This window comes from Delphinapterus leucas, chromosome 12, assembly GCF_059928025.1.
Source record: "Delphinapterus leucas isolate spDelLeu-1000000601 "Yukka" chromosome 12, BTC_Dleu_Yukka2, whole genome shotgun sequence".
NCBI lineage: Eukaryota > Metazoa > Chordata > Mammalia > Artiodactyla > Monodontidae > Delphinapterus > Delphinapterus leucas.
The window spans coordinates 65,299,553-65,323,269 of NC_143140.1; the positions used below are offsets into that span (position 1 = coordinate 65,299,553).

General features: G+C 41.5%; 1 protein-coding gene and 1 pseudogene across 3 annotated transcripts in view; one reads left to right on the top strand and one right to left on the bottom strand.

The window, feature by feature from the left end:
* EPB41L2 (erythrocyte membrane protein band 4.1 like 2) overlaps window positions 1-13,335 on the bottom strand; it is a 211,885-nt gene extending 198,550 nt beyond the window's left edge. For all 3 annotated transcript variants that reach the window (XM_022556562.3, XM_022556536.3, XM_089921996.1), the window contains exon 1: window positions 13,250-13,335. The gene's annotated coding sequence lies outside the window, so the exon portion shown is untranslated. The remainder of the gene's footprint in view (window positions 1-13,249) is intronic.
* LOC149747887 (uncharacterized) lies at window positions 12,478-13,614 on the top strand (annotated as a pseudogene).
* Window positions 13,615-23,717: the final 10,103 nt, after the last annotated feature.

Below are 23,717 nucleotides of genomic sequence, written 5' to 3' on the forward strand. Positions count from 1 at the left end.
TAATCCCATAGGACTTTTCCACTTCCTTGTTTTTTCAATAGTATTTGAAAATGTTGACACACTTATTGAACTATTTTTGGAAGACCTAGCTCTGTCTACCTTCAGGGTTCAAGATACAAATATATAAAAGCTACAGGACAGCCCTCCCAGCTATAAAACTTGGCAGGCTTCCTAAGTTCTCCAAGAAAACTTCAATTGGCAAGTCCATTAACATCAAAAGAGGACACAGTAAAGGGAACAACTCTGGACAAGGGAGACCCTGGCCGTGCCTGAAGCTCCATTACTAAATTGCTCAATGTCTTTGAGTAAGTTTAACCCCTTCCTAACTCACTTTGCTTACCTGTCAGAATTCTGGTACAAAATTGGTTTAAGAATCGAATGATAAGATGTTCTGAGGACTTATTTTGAAAAGAATACCAAAAAATAAACTTTAAAAATAAAAAGTGTTAATTTCTAAAAAAGAAAACTTAGAAGTCTATGCCACAGTCAGCATATACAGTTTTCTGTTGTTATCTATTAGGAGAAATCTTATTTTAAACCTGCCCAAAGTTTCTCAGACTTTAGTAATCAGACCTACTTTATAATTTTGCCAAATCCAAACAGCTACTGTATTATTATTTATGTAATACTTATCCTTAAATCAAGTCACTTTAAAATACCTACTTTGGGCTTCCCTGGTGGCGCAGTGGTTGAGAGTCCGCCTGCCGATGCAGGGGACACGGGTTCGTGCCCCGGTCCGGGAAGATCCCACATGCCGCGGAGCGGCTGGGCCCGTGAGCCATGGCCGCTGAGCCTGCACGTCCGGAGCCTGTGCTCCACAACGGGAGAGGCCACAGCAGTGAGAGGCCCGTGTGCCGCAAAAAACAAACAAACAAACAAAAAACTTACCTACTTTAGCCTTATACTAAGTAATATCAATGTAATCATAGTTTTGAAGTACTTGGATATATTTCTGATGCACGCGTATTTAACCATTAAAAGAAAAAGATTCATCTGTGCACCACCTCAAATCATTTTAACATACCACCACATTTTGGGGAGATACTACTGTACTGATCTATTTGTCTATAACATCTTCTACATTAATGAATAGAGTATTTGAATTAATAAATCCCTAAAACCCACTCGGCAACTTAACTGACACTAACCACATGCCCTCAGGAGCCCTGGGATCTTCCTAGAGCTTCTCAGACCTCACAGCCACTGCCTTATTCAGACCCTCCGTTTTTGTTTCACTTTCCCCGAAACTCATACACAAAAATTGCTAATGTGTGTATCTTTACATTAGTGTAAATCCCACTCTCTATTTATGCTCTAGTAATGAAATTTTTCACCCTTAAAGTATTAGCAGAATCCACATGAGTTCAAAGGTTCCTCTAATAACCAAAGAATATTCAAATAGTCAAAGAATATTCAAATTTATGTATGCCAATCATAAGTCAGTCTAAAGACAGACAAACTAAGATACTCAGTAAACTCTAAAATAAGGTTGCCATTTCTGATACACATTCACCAAATTTGTTTTTATTGTGTATTTTTAAATCTAGTTCAAGTACATAAAATTTGTAAGTGTGTATACTGAACTAATCCTTGAACTATCACAAGAAAAAAATATAATACATCTTCTGAGCTCTTCCTAAGAAGCACTTTCTTATTCAGTCACATATCAGTCAACCACTCCCATCCACCCTAGATGTTAACTCAACCGCCTGACTTTTCTGTCTCTCTATATATACTGCTAAAGTTTGACTCAGCACTTGGCATGAGAAAAAGGACAATTTTATTATGGCTGCAGTTTTTACCAAATGTGAGTACCACAATAATCTTGGAAATTTATTTTTATCAGTTTAAAACCCTAAATCCAGTGGGTTGAACATGAGTTAATTTCTGCTCACTCCCAAAACCACACTAAAATGACAGAAAGAAAATTAAAGAAAAAAAGGTACTAACTCACAAAAAAAAAAAAAAAAAAAAAGGGAGGGGACAGGCCAGCAGATGAGATATATCAACAGAATTTTAGAAGATGGAGAACAGATGTATAAAGTAACTGACTTAGCATAACAGAGGAAGCCTAAACTTGCATTGCTATCTTGGTGGGGACCTACCAAAAACAATGTGATAGTTGGAGAAGGTTTGAGAGCCTTAGGAATTGGAAGTTCCAGAAACCTCTGAGGGTTGAGATGGGAGAGCAAGTTGAAGACAGGGACCTGTTGGAAATAAGGACACGTAACGTTTAAACCACACCCACAGCCTCAACAAAACTTGGCAGCCAGAAGACAGGAAGTTCACTCTATAGCACTTGAAAAAGAAAGGCTCTGTGCTCAGAGGGCAAAGGTGAGGTTCTATATAGAAAACAGGGAGGTCCAGTCACTCAGTCAACAAATACTTACCAAGTGCCTACTCTGCACCAGGCACTGTTCTAGGTACTGGAAATACTGAACAAAATACACAAAAAGATTTGCCTTCATGCAGCTTACATTCCAGCGAGGGGAGAGTCAATAAACAAAAAGTAAAATATAAGGGTATCAGATTTCAGCAATACACAGTGCAGAAGTAAGAACAGACAAGGAAGGGATTTAGGGCACCCTGGGGTAGGGGTGGGAGCAGGGTTGTACTTTCAAATAAATGATCATGGAAGCAAAGCTCTGAAGGAGTTAAGGGAGTAAGCTATGTAGGTATCTGAGGGAAGAGCATTCCAGACAGAGAGAAAGCAAGCGCAGGGGTACATCAAGATGGGCAGGACAGGAGAAACTATATACATGAAACAAGAAAAGGACATTATCAAAAAGAAAATTCATTAGCCTAGTAGTAGCTTCAAAAATAGGAAAGCAAAAAAGTTCAGTAGAGAGATTAGAAGAAAACTAATTGAAGAAATTTCCCGAAAAGAGGGAACAAAAGGACAAAGGGATGACATCAGAGAGGAAAAAGTAACAAACCTTAAGTCATGGCAGGAAATTCAACATCCAAATTAATAGAAGTTCCAGAAAGAACAGAGAACATACAGGGAGTCATTATCATAGTGGAATATTTCTGAAAGACAAGAGTTTCCAAGCTAAAAGGGCCCACTGAGTGCTCAGCACAATGAGTGAAAGACTCCCATACCGTGGCACACCATCATGAAATTCAAAACAACAAGTTCAAAGGTAAAATCCTGAAAACCTCTAAAGAAAACAAACTAGCTACATACACAGAATCAGAAATGGGAATCGAGTCAGTCTTCTCAACAGAACAGTGGGATGTGAAAATACAATGGAGCAACGCCTTCAAAATTCGGTGGGACAGTAACCATTAACTTAGAATTCTATACCCAGCCAAACTATAAATGCAATCAAACTGAGAGAACAAAGAGGCATTTTAGGAGTGGAAAAAGTTGCTTTCAGACATGCAGGGTCTCAAGAAATTCGCCTTCCATTTGCACTTTCTTGGGAAACTACTGGAGGATGCACTCATGTAAAGTAAGAGACAAGAAAGAGACACGAAGTCCAGGCACCCGGGAGCCCAGGAAGAGAGGAAAAGGGCAATTTCCAGAATACAGCTGCACAGCAGTTCTAGGAATAACCAGTCCAGGAAGGATGTCATTAATAAAAAAAAAGAAAATGGTTTGCCATATAGTTTTCAACAAAGTTTAGAGCTAAATTAAGGGTAGGTACTAAGAAAACTATACAAATGAGGAAAAAAATAGGCAATTAACTTCAGGATAAAACAAAAAGTTGTAAAAGAAAGTGTATGCAATCAAAGCACTATACACAGCTCAGCTGTTGCCTATATGTGCTGTGGAAGGAGAGAAGAGTGTGCATCTGTGCACAGGAAAAGGGAGGCTGTAAAGGAGGCTAACCCCAACCAAGGTAGAAAGTCAACAGCTAATATTGTCTAGAATAGAAAAAGCAAAAAAGCAAGAATATTGTGGTTTTAAACAAAACACACGGATAATAAAACTAAAAGAACTGAAAGCGGTTGCCTCTGAGGAGCAGAAATCTGTCATGAAGGGACATGAAAGGCAGGGGTCTGCTGCTTTTCCTTATAATCCCTACACTATTACCTGACTTTCTAAATCATATACTAGCACCCTGGGGAATACCATCTGCACTGTAAATGAAGTAGCAAAAAGTATAAAACTGCTTGAAAGATAAAAACTGAAAAGGAAGGAGGCACACATTTTATTTTGACGTGTTTTATACCCTGGGACACTTTTGTTACATTGAAACATCAGCGTGGAAACACTACACTAATGTGAAAAACAAGATGAAGGGTACTCACCACTCCAGCTTGATTCAAAATTCACAGAACTAACAGTAGTACTCTGCTTCACAATCACACCTTTACAAAAGAAACTAGGAGGCAGAAACCAGTTAGGAAAGCAAGCTTATCTTTTGTTAAGTTAGATACTGTAGATGCCAACAAATTCCTAAAATCTTCAAGTTCTACAGAGTAACAGCATCAAACAATTAAAAGCAATAATTCACCCTCCCCTGCAGAAGAAACAGAAGTTTTAGCAGCACACAAGCTGGGTGCCCTTGAGCAAATTATTCTGGTTTTAAGCCTCAGTTTTTCATCTGTAAAATGAGCGTACCAGCTACTTCAAGGTGTTGCTGTAAGAAGGCTTGGGGATATTAACATATAATATATAAAGCACCAACTACAGTAGCTGACTTATCATCTGTGCTCCAAAAGTTATTTTTCTTCCTTTTTCACCTGTTTATTATCAATGCTTCTGGCCTTATCAGATTACATACAATGGAACCTAGAACAAAGCTGAGCCACTAGCGTAAAATCCACTTGTCCAGCACAGGTTAAAAAGAAGACAAAGAAGCTAATGGGACAGCACCTGAAGCCAGGATGAAGCCTGGCTTCATGGATGGAAAGCAAGCAAGAAGTGTCAAATAGAAGCCTAAACCATGGAGGAATGTTACAAAAGAAAAAAAGAAAGAAAGAAAAACAGAAAGAAAATAAATTGAATTAGACCAATTTTCTAGCTCCAACTACTAATACAGAGGACAGAAGAACAGGTTAACTACACTAGAGGATTGATATCAGCAAAATTCAGACTGTGAGAAACCAAACAGAACAACTAATCAAGTTCCTTCAACATACAAACTACTGCAAGGAAAAATAAGAGATGAAGGGGAAACTAGAGCATATCAGTCTTTAAAGAAACACCAACCAAACAACCTAAACAGGAAAAGAATTTGAAAAAGAACAGTTACATGGGGCTTCCCTGGTGGCGCAGTGGTTGAGAGTCCACCTGCCGATGCAGGGGACACGGGTTCGTGCCCCGGTCCGGGAGGATCCCACATGCCGTGGAGCGGCTGGGCCTGTGAGCCATGGCCGCTGAGCCTGCACGTCCGGAGCCTGTGCTCCTAAACGGGAGAGGCCACAGCAGTGAGAGGCCCACATACCGCAAAAAAAAAAAAAGAAAAGAAAAAGAATAGTTACATATATATGTATAACTGAATCACTTTGCTGTACACCTGAAACTAACACAACATTGTTAACCAACTATACTCCAATATTAAATAAAAAGTCAAAAAAAAAAAAAGATACACCAACCAATTATAACATGCAAATCTTAACTGGATCTGGATTCAAACAAATTTTCAAAAATTGATACTTGAGGTAATTGGAGATTTGAATATCAACAACTGAATATTTGATGATATTAAGGAATTTTTACTGTGATGGTGGTATTCCAATCATGTTTACAAAAGAGTTACCTTCTAGAGATACATACTAAAATATTAAATGATGAAATGAAAAAAAAGTCCTCTAAAAAATCCAAATAACATACAAATAAGGTACAGCTATGGGCTGCAGTAGTGTAACACTAGGCTTCAGAGAACCAGACAAGCTGCTCTGAGAAGGAGTCACAAAGTCTGGGAGGAAACTAGAAAGAGCATTCTTTCCACGTGTGACCGAGGGCCTACTGCCTGCTGGGCTCCAGAAACCATGACTGACAGTGACCCAGAGGTCAGCCTTCACAAAGGGGGAGGTGGGAAATGACTGCTGGCCCTAGAGGTAGAAAAGCCCCACTGCCAGGAACACCTTATTGAAGGTCATATAGATTGAGTCCTTTTTGCATCTTCCAAATTGGTATTTAGTAAAAGAGATGCAAACTGGATAGTCTAGAGGAGCCATATATCTAATACAAATGAATGAAAAGGTCCAGCAGTAAGCCAAAAGGCAATGGGTGGGACTTCGGCAAAGTAGGAAGATGACCTGTGTGAGATGGGGCAGGAGCTCCTCAGCACTGCAACAAAGGAGCGTGGGCCCAGTGTGGCCAAGGTCCTCCAATTTTCCCAGAGAAACCTAAAAGAAAGATATTTCTGTGAAACCTCCTGATTTCTTAATGTTGTCAACTAATTTAAAATTAAAACACTCTGCTAGGGGAAAAATATGTCCGCAGATCTATTTCAGGTACGAAAAGATGTGCTGGATGTGAAAAGGTCAAATTTTAATGTCACATGCAGAGACTTAAACACTAACAATAAAAATTCCACTAACAGCCTTCTTGCAGCAAGTTCACTGAAGCTGTAGAGAGAGGAAGTTATAATACAGCATATGCATACAAGTTTTACACTCCGAATCAGCTACCTCAGGCAACATAACAAAAAAGACTACCACCTCTCTGTGATGCTGAAATTAGATCCAGACAGTTTTGCCATCTATATGCTTTTCTGAGTACTGCCAAAAGCAGTGGATAGTTAAAAAAATTCTAGAGATACCATACTGAAATTGTTAAAAAGTGGTTTTAACTTGTGATCACCATAGGAAATTACAGTTTCATATCAAAGACTCTACTTCCACACAGATAATTATTCCTGTCCACTGCAAAAAAAAAAACTGCTTACCACATTTTCACAAGACAAAAGGTCTTTTCTTAACCTAACAATTTTCACAGAAGCCAGGCACTGAGTGAAGCATTTTATAAGCACTAGCTCATTTAATCCTCATCTAACTTTCTGAGGTAGGTTATGATTGTTCACCCCCATAGTGAAGATAAGGAAACTGAGGCCTTGAGAAATAATTTACCCAAGGTTCCACTGGCATAAGTAGCATTCTAACCAGCACCACAATGTGGACCTGTTACTGATTCCCTTCTAATTAATATTTCCATCCAAGAAATTTGTGAGGAAATAAAGACACATTAAGTTCAAGGTAAGAAAATACGAAGCCAATATTATATCAGAATTCAGTTTAGGGCTTCCCTGGTGGTGCAGTGGTTGAGAGTCCACCTGCCGATGCAGGGGACACGGGTTCGTGCCCCGGTCCGGGAAGATCCCACATGCAGCGGAGCGGCTGGGCCCGTGGGCCATGGCCGCTGAGCCTGCGCGTCCGGAGCCTGCGCTCCGCAATGGGAGAGGCCACAGCAGTGAGAGGCCCGTGTACCGCAAAAAAAAAAAAAAAAAAAAAAAGAATTCAGTTTAACCTTGACAACTGCCTAAAATCTGACAACCAAAAGAATTGAAAGGAAATAAGCACAACAGTGGGGACATGAAAGTGTAATGGGGTAACATGAAAAAAATAAAAAACAGAAAGTCTCGTAAGACTTCGATCCTCTAATCTCAAAAACTAAGAATAGAACTACATCAGCAGTTTTCAACGTTTTCTGTTTTTCAAAATTGCTCCCCCAAATCTCTCTCTCTCTCTCACACACACACACACACACACACACACACAGCCCACTTTACTTAACAGTCTCAGTCAGTTCATGAGCCCCTGAAGCCACCCTGGGCAACACCACACTTCCCACCTCAAGGTCAAAAATCTAAACTAAATGATTTTCACCCTCCCTTCTGGTACCCTAGGTGGATGAATCAAGGGTGAAAAATGAGTAGACTATTTAGAAAAAAGAAAAGACCTAAGAATTATGGCAAAGTTTAAACTACATATTCATTTAGTATCTTCAGGATACTGGGATGTGTACATATATTGATAGAATATAGGAAACTCAAAAATGTGATTAAATTCAGCACTGCTGTTATCATGGTGGTAGGTCCAGCTGCAAACCTCATCAGGAGGTCTGGAAACCTGAATTCAGGGCTTGGAAAAAATGATTAGAGGCTCGGTAACCAGACTTATGTGAAAAGTTTTTAAAATCACGATTTTCTTGGAAAAAGGCAATGAGAGGGTAACATAAGTCTTTTAAGTATTTGAAAATCCTTTCATGGAGGTAGATAAATAGGCCATAAAAAGAGAAAAGCAAGAGGAAACTGGCTTCCTGGTAAAAGCATGAATGATTTAAAGACAATGAACTTCCTACCTGACCCAGACAACAAGGTCCTACAGATGAACAAGTGACAAAATCACTTTAGAACTCTTTCCATGCCCTCTGGTTCTTAACCTGGAAAGAACTGAAACCATCCCCATGACGTTCAATTTAGTCACATATGTGAAGTGTCAGCTTGGCTGCCTAAAGCAAACCTTACTTATGATAGTTCTCAGAGCAAATGAAAAGATAATTCTTATTCCTCAAATAAATTCCATATTACCATAAAGATTTGTGCGGCAATCTATAATGAATTTAGACCTTTACGGTTCTAATACACTAAAGTAAAAAAAAAAAATGCAAAGAAGTATGTGTGATATGAAAATATATTTCTACTTTAAAAGTAACTAAGAATAGGAAATTAGTCCAAATTCAATCTTTGAAAAAAAGCAGAAGCAGTATGAATGCACCCATAAGCCACCTGAGGTCTACCCTATACTAAAGGGAAAGCGACATCACTTTAAAAAATGAGAAAACCACTAAAACGCTCATTAAAATCAATGTTATCCCCAAAACTAGATATTTAGGGAAATATAGATTATCTACCCTTCTAGACATGAAAAACATGCATCTAATAAACCCACATATATCACGCCAACCACAAAACAAGGGGAAACAACAATAGCCAAGAGTAAAAAAAGCAAATCACCTATATGAAATATAACCTACATGACATTTCTACATGAAACAGTACCAGGTTCTACAAAGTTAACTCCAACTTTCAAAGAATCCTAATTAAAAGTGCCTCCACTACATCATATAAAGTTTCAACAAATTGATTCATCAAATTTATTAAGTACACATAATGTTATAGGTACTTCACATAACTCTACATATGTATTCCCTCTCTCATACAAAAGTCACGTACTTTATAGAAAAAACTAAAAAAAAACATTAGTTATCACTATCTCAGTTATTTCTATCTGATATTAAAAATGATTTCTGGGACTTCCCTGGTGGTGCAGTGGTTAAGAATCTACCTGCCAATGCAGGGGACACGGGTTTGAGCTCTGGTCCAGGAAGATCCCACATGCCATGGAGCATCTAAGCCCATGTGCCACAACTACTGAGCCCACGTGCCACAACTACTGAAGCCCGCGCGCCTAGAGCCCATGCTCCACAACGAGAGAAGCCACCGCAATGAGAAGCCCGCGCACCGCAATGAAGAGTAGCCCCTGCTCGCCGCAACTAGAGGAAGCTCGTGCGCAGCAACAAAGACCCAACACAGCCAAAAATAAAATGAATAAATTTATTTTTTTTTAATGATTTCTTTCTTTCTTTTTGGCTTACCTGTAACATCTAAATAACTGTAGTATTTACACTTGGGGGCCATTCCCCTCCAGTTAATGATAGCAGGCATTAACTCCATTTTAGATTTTAGTTTGGGGCACTGCTCAGCCAGAGTAATGATAGAAATCTTATGACTATTAGGTTGCTGGTTTGTGCCAAAAAATGGCATTCCCAAAGAATGCTCTGTCTGGAATCTGTGGGGGAATCATATACAAATCTTCTATTAACTCAGACCTTCCAAAGAGGCTGGAAATGTTTGTGTGTTGGGGGGAGGGCGAAAGGGCTGAGAGTGGATTTGCTGACTCCTAAAGGTCCAGCCCTGAGATTCCAAGATTCTATAAAAGGGCAGTAAATTAGTGTTTGGCTAGTATTTGCTGACTACTGAAGCCAGCATAAACATTTACTTGAGGCTTTTAAATGTGTAAGGGTACCCAGTGGTTAGGTACAGTAATTCTGAATCTGAAAAAAAACAAACAAGGCCACTGGAAATATTTCTAAATAAAGGTGGGGTAGGGAGGTATTTCCCCCATATTTCCTTTGTTTTCCCCAAGTAAACAATACAGACTTTTAGAAATGCAAAATTTGATTCTCAGCAGTATTGATCCCTATAAACCATTTTATTGCCTTATAAAAATACTAGCAATTCATACTTTTCCAAAAAGTCTACACACAGCTTTTAAACAGGCTACTTCAGTTCAAAAAACAAAAAGGCCCATACTTCCCTGTGGAAACAGAAACAAAAGCAAATCTTCAAAAATATTTAGCTTTCTGCTATATAAAATATAAACCCCACATTCCTAAATAAAGTGGCCAAGATAGAACCTTTGTAGTTCTCTAGTCAGTTATATGAGAGTGGTGATTCAGGGCAAAACCCGACCTTAAACATAACTATACAATATTACTAAATTACAGAGTAATTTTACCAATAAATATTCTGGTTGAAGGCTGCTTTGTCATCTTTGCAAGTATTTTTAGTTGAAAGCAAGTGGTTGGGAAGTCCACGTGCACACGGTTCAGATTTTTAAAAATCTATTTTTAAGATCTGGTGACTGCATAGGTTTTCTAAACTCAATCCTTTCAAACTGGTAATTTGGAAAGGGTAAACCACAAGACGGTTAGTTAAGAAGCAAAGGACCTAACAAGCTCACCAACTCAGATCAGCACAAAACTAACTCAGAAACCTCCAAATCTAATGATGAGCCCAAACGGTCACTAAAGCCTATACATACACAAACCGTACTAAAAGCTACCTCTCTAAATACAGCAAGGGCTATCTGAATTCTCTTGTTTTATATTTCCATAGTTATTTTGGGGTGAGCCCTCTTCAGATTTGTCCCCTAAATCTGCAAATCTGCTTCTTTCTACTTGGAATTAAGTTTCAGATTTTAATATACATAACCAGCTGTATATTTACCCAGTTTAATATACGGACCCAGCTGAGAATATTCTACAACAATTTAGATTTTTTACTGAAGTTAGTAATAATTTTACTGAAATTCGTTAAATGATATTTTTTTTTATCACTTTTAACCGTTTTAGGCAATCCCCATTCAATTTAGGTATCAAGAATCTGAAGTTGGGGGCTCAACTCATCCACATATTTTCTCTGGAAGGTCTAACTACTTTGACTAGAGATAAAAGATTAAAGCACTGTTATGACTAGGTCTTTCTTAAAGAGGGATGTTTCAAAAGGAAAGAAACTGTCCCCTCCCGTTAATCTAAATGAGCAGCCTCTTGTTCTCAGCAGTCCTTCTGCACACAAGACCACTACTGACTTCAGTGGGAATTCTGCCCAAGAAGTGAGGAAGACGGGATAAGATTAAATTAGCCCTAAATCCACGCCATTGTTCCAAGCCATTACCACTTGTACAGTTCTCCAATAACCTCTATAAAGTAGATATCTGAGGTTTGATGGTGATTCTCAAATTGAATTTTAGGACTGATCCCTGGAACTCTGACAGGTGACACAGCCTAACTCTTTAAAAGTTGTGTCAGCCTGATGGATGTATTGAGTTGGCCCTTATCACAATCCAAGATTGCATTGCAATGCAGCCCCATCAGTGGCTGCAACAGCAATCCAGTGATTTCTCACAGCAAAGAGCCCTCCAAACAGAAACCGAATAGGATTAAGTGCTATTCGTTTCCCAGTAAAACCTGTTCAAGGACTGGGAATTCTAAATCCCAGCTCCTGTGGCCAAGAAATTGACTCAGTTTCCCTCTAGTCCTACATCCAGTGGGAAATGTGATAGGACACGGGCCAAAATTCTAATTCTCAATACAGTACTACAAACAGAGGATACAGAAATAATAGGTTCCGGTGAGAAGAAAAAAACAATGGAAAAAATTAAATGGTCTCTGAATAAAACGGAAGAATAAAGGAAAAACTGTTAAGATTCATTTTTTAAAAAAAGGTTAAATAACAGTAACAAGACATCTAGCATACACGTTCCGTTTCAGATGCGAGAAGTTCAAAAAACTGAGGAAAAGATGTGATTCAGAAAAGAGAAAATATATCCACAGGTCCTCTAGGTTCTCCTTCCCTCGCACCCCACCAGGGCTCTTAAAAACGGGCAGCGGTGGTGGTAATAAGGAATGCAATTTAAGGCGTCCTAGGTCAATAGGGAGGGCTCCACAGAGACACCCCCCAAAAAAAAATAATAGACTGTAGGCGAGAGCTCTTCTCACTTCACCAAAAAACCCTGACCTCAAGAGAGATGAGCGATCTCGGGAAGCATGATGACCGACGGCTTCCAGTAGACATCCCGGCTGCCGCAGGCAGCCTCTGGGGCTGGGGATTTAGACTCCGATTCCAACCCTGCTCTTTCTGTTCTGTTCTCCTGGTCCTTCCCCTGCAGCTCAACTAACAACCCTCCCAACTCTCTGCCCTCAAATCTAGAGGAGAAAAATAAGCCATGGGTGGTGAGATGGTCTGAGTGCCGGGACTGCACGGATCAGAGAGCAAAACGTGCGCTTCTCTCCGAATCGGCCAGGTCGCACCCGTCCTGCGGGACAGAGCGAGCGGCGGCGGGGGACGCGCACCGTGCTTGGGGCTGACGCGGCCCTCGCCCTGCTCCACGCAGCGCCCACGCGCGCGGCCGGCCGAGGGACGCGCGGCGTCCTCGGCTGCGTTTCCTCTCCCAAAATCATCCGCCAGAAAGGCGACGCCGCCGCCGCGTACCTCAAGCCCCCGCGCTCATCTCCAAGAGTCGAAGGAGGACGGCCGCTCCGAACTGGGACAGGCTCGCGCGCCGCGGCCCGCGCCCAGGATGGAGCCGGATCCCTCCTGCAGCCGCTCCGCGGGGCCCGGGACGCGTGACCCTGAGGCCACCGCACCCCCGGGGGGCCGGCGCAGTCCTCACCGCCCCCCGAGACGCGGCCCCGGCTCCCGAGAAGGGAGAAGTGGGGGACCACAGTGGAGCGGGGAAGCAGGGATCCGGCCTGGAGCAACAACAGGACCCGGTCCCCGGGGCGGGAACGAGTAGGAGAGAAGACAGGGAGTCGCAGAAAACCCCAAAGCCGACAGCACTCCCCCTCCTGATGGAACCGTCCCGCCAGCGCTTCCTGCCCAGGATCAGCTTCCCAGCTGCAGTCTCAGGAAAAATCCGAGACGCCCCTGCAGCTCCGCAGGGACCAGACGCTCTGCCCGGGATACCCCGCCCCGGGCCCGCCATTCCGCAGCTCCGCACACCTCCTTACCCGGACGCCGCACTCGGGAGCTCGCTCGCCGCAGGGACCCGTCCAGCTTCAGCGCCAGCCGCCGGCCGCAACACCCGCCCCCTCCCTCCCGTAGGTTTCAAATTGAAATTCCCTGGCTGAGGCCGTCAGAGGACTCCGCGCGCCAGCCCCGCCCCCTCGCGGCGGAAGCCCCTCCCGCGCCCCCGCCGGACGCGCACCGGGTGCGGAAACCCCCGCGGGCTGCGACACGCCCCCTGTGCCCAGGCCACGCCCCCGCGCCAGTCCGGGCGACCCTTCCCTGGGGATTCGCCGCGCGCCTGGGCCGGGTACCCTGCGCTGGAAGGACGCGTCTCGACCTCGGAGCTGGCCTGGATAATGAGTGCTGATGCCTGTGTGCAAGCCTTTGTTACCCGCGAATCCCGATCTTAAATGCTCTTTTATCAACTTTCAAAAGTTATTTCTTCAAAGTGAATCCATTGACTAAACCTTTACCCCAGGCTAGGCCCTGTTGATACAGAAATAAGGAAAACTAGATTCGCCTCAGTCTAGAGTGGAAGAAGTGCTTTCACAGAGAGGGCAGTGGCAGGGAACCGTTTATTCTTCCTGTGGGAGGGACAGGAGGGATTGGGGAAGCCCACTGGAGGAGGGGCTTTTATGCTGAACCCAAAGTGTGGGTAGGATCTCCAGGCGGGGGCCTGGGAGGATTGCAGAGCAGGATGTGGCTGAAGGCTGGAAACCTAGGTTCAGGCCGATTGTGGAAAGACACACATACACACACAAACGATACCTCCCCGTTCTTTTGTATAATTAGATCGCCTTCTTTCAGATTCTACTTATTTCTTCTTTTCTGAACCTTGGCATGTCAAACGGGCTGTCCAGGTCATTGCCTCTAGCATCTGGCACACATGTACCTCTTGTCCTTCGCCCCCTCGCACCTCGACGGAGGTCTTTAGAGGCTGCACCTCGGCCAAAGTTTTCTTTTCTTTCCTAAACAGAGCTTTTTCTAAAATTAACAATGTCAAATCAAACCTCAGTTACAATGCCTTCCGTGCGTATGATATTTTCAGTTAACAAAGCACATTAATGTATTTTATCATTTGATCCTCACAGCAACTTTATGAAATAGGCAGGGCAAGTATTATCTTCACTACATCAAAGAGAAAAGTAAGAGTCAGGAAGATAAGTTACTTGCTAAGGTCCTGCCAGGGAATAATAAAAATAATAAAAGCTAACATTTACTATGTCCTTTATGTGCCAGGCATTGTTCCCAGTCCCACACATGAGTTAACTTACTTAATGCCCCCAATGCTAAGCAGCCAGGTAAAACTTAATAAGGTATGTTAACTACTACAGAGGGGAAGTCTGACTAGAAAGCAGTTCTGGTAAAGAAGACCTGGGAATATTACAAGACAATTCTATTACAAAGTTAAAGGCAGATTTACAATGAAATTAGTCCTTGAAACTACACAGTCCTTGAAACTATATGCATAATTTTATTACTTTTTTTAAAGAATCCCTAAAGTTATATAAGGTTTAGGGCCTACAGAACCTTGATCTACCTGTGATGAAACCCCTTTAAAATGTTAATGCAATATAATAACATAAATGTAGGCATAATTTATAAAACATAATGTCCTTATCATAGGAAATTATATCCCTACTATATCCTCTGTTGAAGTCTGCAAATCACTTCTGTACACCACCTTTTAGGCGGAATATTGACAAGCTAAATTACACCCGTAGATGGATGACCTTGATAATGTGGGAGCCAGCAAGACTTAGCCTAAAGAGATAGATGATTAAAAGTGATGGAAACGTTGTTATCAAATATCTAAAGGCTATCATATGGAAGAATTATACTCTGTGTTGGACACAGCCTTACTTGGCCCCAACATTTCAATGGAATGGAGCAGATTCAGTGAAGACCTAGCAGGAACTGAAGGTAAGAAAATCAAATACTAGGACCTATAAGGAAGTGAAGAAAACAGATGGAACATGGTACCATACAGATGTCAGTAAACAACAGGTGGTAGTCCAGGCAAGCAAGTCTTAACAGGGCAAGAAGAGGGGACTGGACAGACAGCAGGACAAAGTCCTGAACAGGTGACATCCAGAGACGTAGGCAGGCTGGAACACGGGCTGCCGGGACAGGGCCAGAACATTAATCCCTAGGAAAAAAAACTGATAAAGAGCAAGTCTGGGTCTTCCCATTAGACAGACTGGACTAACAGGCAAGACTGACACTGAGAACAAGACAGGAATAGATACCAGACCTGAGATTCACCACATCCAAGGTTAGCATCACAGCCTTAATCCTGGGCACCATCTGCAAGCAAAGCCAGCCTGGCAATTTGGGTTGTAAATTCACCCAGGACTTCCTAGTGCTGTTACTTACCAACTCACTCACACAGGCATGCTCCTAAGGAATCTTTATCTCACTATACCGGTGATTCATTCTTTTATCTTTGTGACTTCTGGGTGCCAAGGCCAACCAGGTGGAAGTATCTGGGTGGCTCTAGATTGAGAACCTGCTCACAGGTTCTTGCCTGAGAACAGGCAAGAAGACCTGGCAATGCCCTCGCATGCTGTCTGATGGAGGCAATCTCAATCTTCCCTGTGAATGCACGCATCCCAGTTCCACTGCCAGAAGCAACAAAGACACCATGCAAATACCAAGAGGAGCCACTCCATCACCTGGCCACTCACTGGAGCAGTTTCAGTTACCTGTGGCTGCATAACTCCAAAATTTAACGACAGCAATTTTATTGCTTCCGATTCTGTGGGGCAGGCATTCAAGCAGGGCTCAGCAGGATGGCTCGTCTCTGTTCCATGTGGTGTCAGCTTGGGGGGCTCAATCGTGAATGAAGGATCCAAGAGGGGCTCACTCCCATGTGCTGCTTGTCACCTGGGGAGCCTGATTTCTCCTCTACATGGGCTCTCATCTTCCAGGGCCTCTCTCTTTCCATGCGGCGTCTTAGCTGGATAACCCAGACTTCTTTACATGGCCTCTGGCCTCTGAGAAGGTATAAAGAAAAGCTGCAAGGCCTTTCAGGCCTAGGCCCACAAGTCCTACAGCATCACATATGCCCCATTCTGTTGGTCAAAGCAAGTCAGAGAACCAGCCCCAATTCAAGGAGAGGGATCATAGACTTCACCTCTTGATAGGAGGAGTGGAATGTGTGTGCAGTGATAGGAAGAATTGTTGGCAGCCATCTTGGTAAACAATTTACCCCGGAAGCTGGGTTTTTCTAGTCTAGTATTTGAGTCTGCCCTCAAGCAACCCTTCTCCTTTCCATCTACAGTAAAATCTTCCACTGGTTTTTCCTCGAAAGTATCACAAGGCCCCTTTTCCATCTGAGTCACACTGAGTGATGATAATCTCCTTTTGAAAGGCCACCCCCAACTATTGCTAATGATGCACGTGAGCATCTCAAGCCTGCCGAACTGAAGTAGTCCTTCAATCATAGTTGGAGCTGTGCCCCACACACCCCTGCTTCCTCTGGCTCAGTGACACAGAGAGAGGCCTGGATATGCTGAAACTGGAACAGAATCTCCTTTTTCTCTTTAATCGGAGTATAGTTGACTTACTTACAATGTTGTGCTAATGTCTGCTGTACAGCAAGGTGACTCAGTTATACACATATATACATTCTTTTTTTAATATTCTTTTCCATTATGGTTTATGCCAGGAGATTGGATATAGTTCCCTGTGCTCTACAGTAGGACCTTGTTGTTTATCCATTCTAAATGTAATAGTTTGCATCTACTCACCCCAAACTCCCAGTCCATCCCTCTCCCTCTCCCCCTCCCCCTTGGCAACCACACGTCTGTTCTCTCCGTCTGTGAGTCTTCCAGTTGCTTGCTATGGGATCTCACGGTCAATTGGTCCCTAGCACTGAAAGCAGATATAGAACAGGCCCAGTAAAAATCCCCCCCAAAAGTTACATTTGGAAAGGGTGAAACAAAGATGTATTATTTCAGTTTAACAATCTGAGTGTCATCATGTACCAGGACTCATGCCATGCTCTGAACATTCAGAAATGAATAATACATCATCCCTGCTATGGTGGAGTTCACAGTCTGGTAGACAACAAATCTGGTAAAGGGGGTCAGGAATTCTGGTTCTTATCTCTGCCCTCAAATTGTCCTCACCACCTGACACAGACTACACTTAGTCTCTGCCTCTTTAGTTAGAGGTTATATGAACTTGGAGAATAAAACAATGTTTTGTTGTTGTTGTTTTTATAATTTTATTTATTTGTTTGTTTGTTTGTTTTCGGCTGCATCCGGTCTTCGTTGCTGCGTGCGGGCTCTCTCTAGTTGCGGCAAGCGGGGGCTACTCTTCGTGGCCATGTGAGGGCTCCTCATTGCAGTGGCTTCTCTTGTTGCGGAGCACAGGCTCTAGGCACGCGGGCTTCAGTAGTTGCAGCTCATGGGCTCAGTAGTTGTGGTGCATAGGCTTAGTTGCTCCCCGGCATGTGGGATCTTCCCAGATCAGGGCTCGAACCCGTGTCCCCTGCATTGGCAGGCAGATTCTTAACCACTGCGCCACCAGCAAAGCCCAAAACAGTGTTTTTTGCTGTCAATATACAAACATCATTGAGCCTCATTTTATACCAGTTACATTCGGACAGTAACACAGAGCAAGTTTATGAAAGTTTATATTTTACTTTGATTCTCAGTGGTAAATAAAGAAAGGTTATAGAGCCTTCGTGTGTGCCTGATCTTCAGGACAGAAGGGCTTAGAGAGGTCCAAAGAGAAGGCTCCAGGCCCATTCACAGACATAAACCTAGAGTCTAAGGGAAAGAGGAGACCATGGAAAGAGGCTTAGGGACCTGGACCCTCATTTTGCCGGGAGCAGGGCGATGTCCTAGGATGGGAAATGACTGAGACAGAACACCAAGCTTTGATGAAAATGGATTGCCATGTGACCTCCCCTCACAGGACTGGGGGCAGCAGACCCGCAGTCACTAAGCGCTTTCCCAAACGGTGAATGGAGGGAGGGCTTGGTCAGGTGAAAGGAAACACTGCACTTCCAGTGCACACTTAATTAGATGTGGGGATTAGGGAGGCAAAATGGCCTTGAAGCAGCATCACTGGACTTCATTGGACAGGCAAAACTGCCCCCCCAATACTGTAGCACGCTTCTGAAGTTCATGGCAGCGAGAGCTAAATTCTTTGGGCACGCAGTGAGGGGCACCACGTGTGGAGCATAATTTCTAAGTGGCCTCAGCAAGTACTGGTGAAACCCATCAACAGCTACAACAGCAGCAGCAGAAGAGACTGTTGAATAAAAGCACCAGAAGAAAAATTAGAAGAGCAATCCCCTGGATTAGAAGGGTTTTGCTGGCGATAGTTACATAGCCCAGACCTGATTGGCTAGTTTATAAAATAGCCACTGGAAATAGTAAAGACAGTGGGATTGGAACTGGAATGTTGCAGTTTCTAACCAAATTCCTCCATTTGGAAAACTGACCATCTTAGGGAGTGGTCCTTAGTTTATGCAAAACAGATGTGAGGTAGGAGGTTGGTATGAGCAAACCTTCAGTTTGGTTTTGTGTGGTTTCCCCCGAGCTACACATCTGTGTTCTACTTATTGGAAAACACTTAGAAGGATCAGGATTTTAAGGTTATGTATATGCTAGTGTGTCCTATGACCCCACTTCCAGAGGAATATCCTCCTGGAGAGTATAGTTTCAAACCAGTAGATTCCCAGTAAAGGAAATATTGGTTCCTATCTCTGCCCTCAAAGTGTCCTCACTACTTGACACACACTACACTTAGAGTTCACATGAACTACAAGGGTAAAACAATCTTTTGATATCAATATACAAACACCACTGAGTTCCATTTTATACCACTTAAATTCAATCTGAAACTGACTACCGCTTCAAAAATCCAACTATAATCTGGACACCTAAAATCTAAGGACAGAGAAAGGTTATAGTAGGATTGAAAGAGGTAAACCAGGCAAATACTAACTAAAAGAAAGCTAATGTTGCTCTAATAATAACAGGTAAAATAGATTTTAAGGTGGAAAGCACTACTAGAGATAAGATGGATCAATATTATGGAAAAATAATTTAATTCACCAGGAAGGTATAAAAATGTTAAACTTGTAACATAGCTTCTAACATAGTTTGTAACATGCATCTTATAACATAGCTTCAAAATATATAAAGCAAATATAAATGGAATTCCTGGTAAAAGTTAATGAACTACTATCATAAAGGGAGAGTATGACAGCTCTATCAATATTTGACAGACCAAGCAGACAGAACTCAGTAAGATTATATGGTCTTGAAAATACAGTGAACAATCTTGACATAATGAACATATGTAGAAATTTGCAGAAATTTCAACAACTGCAGAATATGCATTCTTCTCAAGCATACAAAGACCACATATGAAAATTACATATCAGGCCATAAAATGAATCTCAGATTTCAAATTCAAACTCAAGACTCAAGTTTCATACAACTGATATCATGTACCATATGTACCATATTATGTACCATAATTCACAGCAATTAGGTAAGAAAAGAATAGTAATTAACTTTTAAAACTCCATATATTTGGGGGAAGGTACTTCTTAATAACTCATGGGGAAAGGAGTAAACATAATAGAAAGTATGAATGCTTAAAATAATTACAAAATCATGAGAACAAGCATGGAATTCAGCTAAAATGGTGCTCAGAAAGAATTCATGGCCTTAAATATATGTACTGAAAAAGAGGAAGGCTGAAAATTAATAAACATCCAACTTACAGAATTAATTTTTTAAAAAAGAAAATATTCCATATGAAAGTAATACACATAAAATTGGAAATTAATGATCTAAGAAATATTCAGAAGAAAGAATCATTGCAGTCAAAATTTGGTTCTATGAAAATATTTATAAAATAAGTCACCTCTGGCAAGACCAATCTAGAAAAAAAGTGAGATGACACAAGTGAACAATTATAACAATAAAAAAAGGAAAGCAGATAAAGGAATTTAAAAGATAACAGAAAAATACTATTAACTTTAAGACAAATTTAAAAGTTCAGGGGAAATGGAAAAATTCTTAGAAAAATTGTGAATTGCTAAACCCAACTCAAAAAGAAAAAGAAAAGGAAATTTCCATGGGCACCACTGAAATTGAATCAGAAGTTTTAAAACTCCAAAAAAGAAAAAAAATTATAATAAAATAATAATAAATAAAACTCACAAAAAGGAAGCACTAGAGTGAAGTGGTTTATAGATAAGAGCTACCAAATATTCAAGGAACAAGAGATTACAAATTGTCTTTGCTCTGCTGCTACAGTACTGGGTGTAAGGGCTACAGATACCATGACTTTTTTTGTTGTTGTTTGTTTTGTTTGTTTGTTTTGCGCTACGCGGGTCTCTCACTGCTGTGGCCTCTTCCGTTGCGGAGCACAGGCTCCGGACGCGCAGGCTCAGCGGCCATGGCTCACGGGCACAGCCGCTCCGCGGCATGTGGGATCTTCCCGGACCGGGGCACGAACCCGTGTACCCTGCATCGGCAGGCGGACTCTCAACCACTGCGCCACCAGGGAAGCCCGATACCATGGCTTTTTAGTTAATAGTTTGCTTGATTACAAGGAGCCACATTTGATACTGATGGAGAAGACTGCACATTTACCAGAGATCCTGTACATTGTGCTGGGTTCCATGACAGGACGAGACTTTGCGTTGTTTCCCTTGTAGAGGGAAGGTGTATGTTCTTTGTGTGGAAAGAAGGATAAAACAGGCATTTGCTGACAGAAGAATAGATGATGGCAGAGACAAGGCTATGTGACAAGGCATATTTTCTTTTCCTCTGGGGCACAAAACTGTCCACATCTCCGAGCCTCCTTTGCAGTTAAGTGTGGCCATGTGAGTGGGTTCTGGCCAATGGAAGGTGGGTAGAGTTGATGTAAACTGTCTTCAGGCATAGTTCCTATTAAAAAATCTCCCGCATGACCCTTCACACTGTTTATCTTTCTTCCTTTATTTGCTAGATGCAGAGGACACAGAGGAGAAGTTCAAGGCCTTAGGAGATGATAGATCCTCTAGAATGTAAAGAGCCTAGGTCCCTGAATGTATGGAGCAGAGTCCCTCCTTATCCCCATGCAAAACCCATACTGGATTATGAGCAAGAAATAAGTGAGGAATAAACTTTTATTATGTTGCACCACTGAAATTTTGAGGTGAGTTTTTTTCTTAATAATAGCAATTAGCCTATTTTGAAATTATAGCAATGCTAGACTAATTCTTCCAGAAAACAAGAAGTAACATGCTCCAAGTCATTGTATAATACCACAACTCAAGGAGACTAGTACAATAGGGAAGATCTTGAAGTAAATCTCAAAAACAGGCAGAACAGTTCAAGTCCTAATTGAAGATACTAGTAATGTAAAGAAAAGAATGATAAATTCTGATTAAGGGTATCACGGAAATTAGAGTGGATGGGTAGCATGAGCAAAGGCATTAAGGCTTTAAAGAGGAGCTTGGGTTAGGATTCACTGAAGGTTTTCATAAGAGTGTTAGATTTTTAAGTGTTTTATCCATTTATTATTTTAAATATAACTTTCCCGGAAAGGCTTAGCTAAGCAAAAACCTCAAAGCATTGATAATTCAATTCACTTAAATTTAAACTCAGTAAATTGAGCAAATATTTTCATTGTGATGTACCATGTGCTAAGTAGACAGGCAAGCCACCTTCCAAAATAGAGTAGCACTTGGCTTATAACTGTTTAACCCACTGATCAATGACACCTACATAAGTAGTGGCTTAATGAAATTATTACATATAAAAAACAATGCACTTTTCATATAAGAGCCTCATGCGCCCTTTGTAACGCAATAATATTCACCCTAATGGGTTACACATGTCAAGTATTTAATATTCAAAAATGTCTGCTCCCGTAAGAAAAATTGAGATGAACTAAAAATGTATGACTAAGTAAAATCCTCCAAAGGTGGATGGACATGAGACTTTGAGATAAGTAAGATCTTACTATTCATCTGAGCTCAGTGATGTCAATCAAAGCTGTCTTGCCGAGTTAAACTGGGCATTCCACTGACTGAAGTAGGAACACATGGGGAGAATTCCAGACACATGGAGGTTTTTCAGAGAACTAAAATTTAAGATGTGAGAATAGCCTGAGTGGGACACCTATCAGCTAAATTAACCACAAGCCTTGATAAATCTTGTCAACCTGGTCAAGCAGCTTCCCTTGCTTCTGCACTGATACCTGTTCAGATCTCCAGAAACTCTGACCTCAGAAAACAGCTTGCCCAGTTGATTTCAGTTATAGCTTTAATATTTAAAGTGTTTTGGTATGTCTTGGAAAAGGCTAACAGAGAAGGATAGACTTTCAAAGATAAGAGTAGTCTCTAAACTTTATGCCACAAAGAAAACTAACAAGGTTGTCCAGAAGTTAACCCTGGGGGGCAAGGGCAGGAGACAAAACCTACAGTGAAAAAAATAAAACTTCCCCAAGGGAAAGAGTCATCTATAATATGCATGCAAATAAGACAGAGTAAAAGAAACCTATTAATCTGTGTCACTGTGACAGCTAGATTTTTAGGTTATGATGTATGTAACTTGTCCCTTACCAATGGACGTGTATGTACTTAAAATTTTTTGCTTCTATAAGCAATACGTACAATAAAACTAATATTCTTGTACATATGTCTATGAGTACATGTATGAGCTTTTTTGGTAAATATCCTTTATCAAATTAAAAATACTTTCTAATCTTAAATTGCCAAGACTTTACATTTTCTTTTTCTTTTTTAAAATCATGAACAGGTATTGAATCTAATCAAATGATTTTTTTTCTGAATCTGTTTATATGATCATAAATAATTTCTTTTCTTTATCTGATTATGACGTGAATTACATTAATTGATTTTCAAATGTTAAACCAATCTTTTTCTTTCTTTCTTTCTTTCTTTCTTTCTTTCTTGCTGCATTGGGTCTTCGTTGCTGCGCGTGGGCTTTCTCTAGTTGTGGCGAGCAGGGGCTACTCTTTGTTGTGGTGCGCGGGCTTCTCATTGTGGTGGCTTCTCTTGTGGAGCACGGGCTCTAGGAGCATGGGCTTCAGTAGTTGTGGCACATGGGCTCAGTAGTTGTGGCTTGCGGGCTCTAGAGTGCAAGCTCAGTAGTTGTGGTGCACAGGCTTAGTTGCTTCACGGCATGTGGGATCTTCCCTGACCGGAGATCAAACCCGTGTCCCCTGCATTGGCAGGAGGATTCTTAACCACTGGGCCACCAGAGAAGTCCCTGTTAAGCCAATTTTGCATTCCTATAATAAAACATAATTGTGAAGTAGTATCCTTTGTATATACTACCATATTCAATTGGCTAGTATTGTAGCTAGGATTTTTAAATTTTCATTCATGAGAGAGATTGGACTGTAATATTTCCTTTTAAATATAATATCCTTTTCAGGCTTTGATATCAAGATTATGCTGACCTTATAAAACAAACTGGAAAG